The sequence below is a fragment of the Scylla paramamosain genome, chromosome 29 (assembly GCF_035594125.1).
Source record: "Scylla paramamosain isolate STU-SP2022 chromosome 29, ASM3559412v1, whole genome shotgun sequence".
In the NCBI taxonomy this organism is placed as follows: domain Eukaryota; kingdom Metazoa; phylum Arthropoda; class Malacostraca; order Decapoda; family Portunidae; genus Scylla; species Scylla paramamosain.
Window position 1 is genome coordinate 1,476,437 of NC_087179.1, and position 5,912 is coordinate 1,482,348.

A 5,912-nucleotide genomic window follows, 5' to 3' on the forward strand; every position below is an offset into this window, starting at 1 on the left:
ATGTTCTTATGTTCATACACACACACACACACACACACACACACACACACACACACACACACACACACACACACACACACACACACACACACACACACACACGGAAACATAAATGTACGCTCAAACAAAAGAAAGGAAGAACAGGTAAGAGGGTAAGAAACAGAGCACACAATCTCACAGCTAGATAAATGGTTGAGTGAGAAGGTAAGGAGAAGAAGGAGAAGAACAGCTGTCAGTCACACACACATTCGAAGCCAACAGCAGTCGTGGCGATGGTGGCAATGGCTGTGGTGGTGGTGGCAACAGCAACATTACCACCCTTTCATCTGTCACTGATCGCGTTGTGGTATTTGCACCCATATTATCTCTCTAGGCTTATTTTTCATTCTCATATCATTCTTATACCGTTCATCTTTTTTTTTTTTTCAGGGACTTTTTGTCGTGTTATCTTTTCATCCAAATATTTTTTTTTCCATAGTATCTCTCATTTCCCGCTTTCTTATGTCTCCATATCATTCCTCACATACATTATTTGTCCTTATATTATCTCCTATACCCTTAATTTTCCAGTCTCAAATAGATTGTGAGTGTGTGTGTGTGTGTGTGTGTGTGTGTGTGTGTGTGTGTGTGTGTGTGTGTGTGTGCTTTCCTGTTATCCGACCAGCCAATCATAGAATACAGAAGGTGGACTCTCCTAGGCGTCGAATCCAAGAGGTGGAGCATCCCCCTCAGCTTACCGTGGAAGCAGTATAGTAGTAGTAGTAGTAGTAGTAGCAGTAGTAGTAGTAGTAGTAGTGGTAGTAGTAGTAGCAGCAGCAGCAATAACAATAATTAATAAAAAATAACAATAGTTGTACTGATAATAAAAACGAAGAGAGAGAGAGAGAGAGAGAGAGAGAGAGAGAGAGAGAGAGAGAGAGAGAGAGAGAGAGAGAGAGAGAGCGCCTCCATTATCTGAGGGTTTACTCCTCTGTGCTGTCGAAATATTTCGTCAGTTTTCATCTTTTTTCGAGGATTTTTATATCACGTTAAAGTTTCTTCAATATCTAATACTGTGCAGATAGCGCCGTTCTTTCCTTTTTACCTCTGAAGCCATTCCTTCTCCACAGTTATATTTATTACTGCCGTCACCAGCTGCCTTCCCTGAGCTTCGTGCCTGTCACACTTCACCAGCATTTGTTCACTGGTCTTCTTCACTCCCCCAAGAACGTGCAGCTCCTCCATTCCTCCTCCTCTTCCTCCCTTTTCCTGCCACTGACCTCCAGCGTGCTAGCTCTTTCCTAATATATTTATAATATCTCTGCTTTACACCTTTCCCATCCACTGTCCTCCAGCTTCCTAGCATTTTCTTAATTCAGTTTACCCCAGTATATATATATATATATATATATATATATATATATATATATATATATATATATATATATATATATATATATATATATATATATATATATATATATATATATATATATATATATATATATATATATATATATATATATATATATATATATATATATATATATATATATATATATATATATATATATATATATATATATATATATATATATATATATATACAGAGAGAGAGAGAGAGAGAGAGAGAGAGAGAGAGACTCTAAAATGACCTGAAGTGATGTGGAATATATTAGAAGAGTGGAACTGGAAATGATTAAACAGGTAACATAAATTTATATGAAACTTTCAGCAATGTTTGTAAAATTGTAAGAATGTTTACAAATTCACTCTCAAGGGTTTCCTTTACGTTTTTTTTTTTTTTTTTTTTTATGTAGGAGGGACATCAGGCAAAGGCAAAAAAAATATATATAATAAAAAAAAAATAAATAATAAATAAAAGACTCACTGACGTGTCGGCCCCCGAAAAGTAAAAAAGGATGTCAAAAATTAAAGAAAAGTTTTCTTGAAACCTCCCTCTTGAAAGTTTTAACTCATAGAAAGGAGGAATACAGAATCAGAGTTTACCAGATAAATGGATGAATGATTGAGGATACTGATTAACTCTTGCTGTAGAGACGTGGATGGAATAAGGCTGAGAGAAAGAAGAAAGCTTTGTGCAGCGAGGGCACGGGAGGAGGGGAGACATGCCGTTAACAAGATCAGAAGAGTAGTTAGCATAAAAATAAAGATAGAAGATAACAAGAAATGCAACATTACGGCGATGAGAGAGAGGCTGAAGACAGTCAGTTAGAGGAAAGGAGTTGATAAGACGAAAAGCCTTTCATTCCACCTTGTCTAAAAGAGCGGTAGATATGAGTGGAACTCATTATACATGTGAGGCATACTTCATACATGTAGGGATAAAGCCCTTTACAGCGTTAGCAGTTAGGGGGGGGGGTTAGAAAAACTTGCGTAAACGACTGTTTGCGCAAGAAGCTGTTTTACCTAGAGATTAGATGTGAAGTTTTCAGTTTAGATTAGAAGTAAACGACAGACCGAGGATGTTCATTATAGAAGAGGGGGACAGCTGAGTTTCATTGAAGAAGACGGGATAGCTATCTGTTATCTGGAAAGTTGTGTCGAGTTGATGGATGTTAACAGATTTAGGAAAAGAACAGTGACCGTCTACCACAGCAGCGATACAACGGTCAGAAAGGAAACTTGAGATTAAGTTACAGAGAGAAGGATAGAAACCGTAGGAGGGTAGTTTGGAAATCACAGCTTTGTGCCAGACTCTGTCAAAAGCTTTTGATATGTCTAAGGCAATAGCAAAAGTTTCACCAAAATCCCTAAAAGAAGATGACCAAGACTCAGTAAAGAAAGGCAGAAGATAACCAGTAGAGCGGCCTTGACGGAATCTATACTGGCGATCAGATAGAAGGTTGTGAAGTGATAGATGTTTAAGAATCCTCCTGTTGAGGATAGGTTCAAAAACCTTAGAGAGCCAGGAAATTAAGTGTGAAATTAAGAGCGTAGTTTGAGGGATTAATACGGTCAACAAATATCATATATATATTGGATTAAGAATTATTGGATTAAGAAATATTGGATTAAGAAATATTTTCTTTGATAGTAATTTCAAATGTAAGGTCTTTCTTTTATGCATAAAAAAATTTGAATAATTAAGAATTTGATTTTTTTTATTGAATAGTGCATCTATTTTCATACGGATATCCATGTCAATAAAATGAAATTTGTCTCAGTGAAATATTATTTGCCAATCCAACTAGCTACCAAATCACTTACTTATACTTATACTATACTAGTGAAGTATGTAGAATTAGCATTAGTTCGTATGAATGTTACCTGATACGAAAAATCTCGGGATCCCGGGAAACATCCTGATTTGTCCCAAAATCTCCCTAACGAGGAACTGGAATATATATATATATATATATATATATATATATATATATATATATATATATATATATATATATATATATATATATATATATATATATATATATATATATATATATATATATATATATATATATATATATATATATATATATATATATATATATATATATATATATATATATATATATATATATATATTGAGGTGTGTTGAAGAAAGGCAACCTGCACGACGGTGGATGTGATGAAGGAAGATAACCTGCTAGACCACAGAGAGAGAGAGAGAGAGAGAGAGAGAGAGAGAGAGAGAGAGAGAGAGAGAGAGAGAGAGAGAGAGAGAGAGTCTTCATCGTTTTGTGACCTGTTCCGTTTTTCCTCGCTTCTTAGGTCATTCACTCCTTACTTCCGTCTTCTTTTGTACTGCTTCCTTTTCTCTATTGCAATGGTTCAACAATCCTGTTTCCACAACTGTGTATAATAAGCCTTGTAACACGTTTCATCACTCCACCATAATGTGTTCAATGGTCTCCTGCATCCCCCCCCACACACACAGAACACGCAGCTCTATCTCTGCTCCTCTCTCCTGCCTTCGATTGCAGCGTACCTGATTTTGCGTTGGAATGTGTAGGTAGAGAAAGCCTTCCTACACCCTATGATTAGGGGGTGAGGTAGTGGTAGAGATCTTAATACACACACACACACTGTCTCTCTCTCTCTCTCTCTCTCTCTCTCTCTCTCTCTCTCTCTCTCTCTCTCTCTCTCTCTCTCTCTCTCTCTCTCTCTCTCTCTCTCTCTCCTTGACTTAGTCTACTTTTAAGACTTTTTTTTTACTACTAAAAGATAAAAAAAAAATACAATATACAAATATCTGCTAAAAATATACATCATCACAGAAACTGTCTTGAAGCACTTTGATGTTTTCACAGTCTGTGTGTCCCCAATGTAGTGCGCTGTGAATGTGTCTGTCACTGTGTGCGCTGTATCAGGATGGTTGTCTTTGTATGACTGTCACTGCCACTGTTTGTAGTACTAGTAGTAATAGCCGTAGTAATTGAAGTAGAAGTAGTATATAACAGTAGCAGTAGTAGTAGTAGTAGTAGTAGTAGCTGCTGCTGTTGTTGTTTTTGTTGTTGTTGTTGTTGTTGTTGTTGTTGGTGGTGGTGGTGGTGGTGGTGGTGGTGGTGGTGGTGGTGGTGGTATATAATTTTCTAAATTGTGTTGGCTGTGCGCTCACTACAAAAGATAGCATGCATTCGGTGTTATACGAAGGATTACATGACAGGAGGGAGGGAGACGACGGGGGTCGTCGCAGCCCCATTGTCTTTTCTCTCCAACAGGTCAGGAACTCCGCCTGTATGTAGACCCCTTCACATCATAATCTAATCTGATCAGGTAATGATAGGGCTACCAGCTAAAGCCGAAAAGGAAGGTCCTCTCACTTTAATAGTGAGAGCATTAGAAAATGCTTCTCCTTCTTTCCCTCCTTTATTTCAACCAGATTGCACCACTGCTATCACATTTTCCTTTAAAGCTGAACTCTTCGCTCAAACCTTTGCTAAAAACTCTACCTTGGACGATTCAGGGCTTCTTCCTCTCTCTCCTCCACCCTCTGACTACTTCATGCTACCTATTAAAATTCTTCGCAATGATGTTTTCCATGCCATCGCTGGCCTCAACGCTCAGAAGGATTATGGACCTGATGGGGTCCCTCCTATTATTCTCCGAAGCTGTGCCTTCGTGCTTGCACCTTGACTAATCAAGCTCTTTCAACTCTGTCAACATCTACCTTCACAACCTTCTATCTAATCGCCAGTATGGGTTCTGTCAAGGCCGCTCTATTGGTGATCTGGCTCTTCTTACTGAATCTTGGTCATCTTCCTTTAGAGATTTTAGTGAAACTTTTGATGTTGCCTCGGATATATCAAAGGCTTTTCATAGAGTCTGCCACATAGCTTTGATTTCCAAACTACCCTCCTACGGCTTCTATCCTTCTCTCTGTAACTTCATCTGAAGTTTCCTATCTGACCGTTCTATTGCTTCTGTGGTAGACGATCACTGTTCTTTTCCTAAATCTATTAACAGTGGTGTTCCTCGGGGTTCTATTATGTCATCCACTCTCTTCTTATTATTCGTCAACGGCTTTCTAAATCAAACTTCTTGTCCTCTCCACTCATACACTGATGATACCACCCTGCACTTTTCATGTCTTTTCATAGACGTCAAACACTTCAGGAAGTAAAAAGTTCACGCAGGGAAACCACAGAGTACCTGACTTCTGATCTTTCTAAAATTTCTGATTGGGGCCGAGCAAACTTGGTATTGTTCAATGCCTCGAAAACTCAACTCCTCTATCTATCAACTCGACACAACCTTACAGACAATTATCCCTTCTTCTTCAGTGACATTCAACTGTCTCCTTCTTCTACAGTGAACATCCTCGATCTGTCTTTTACATATAATCTGAACTGGAAACTTCACATCTCATTTCCAGTTAAAACAGATTCTATGAATTTAGTCGTTTTGAGACGTCTCTTCCGGTTTTTCTCACTCCACCAGCTGCTAACTCTGTACAAGGGCCTTTTCCG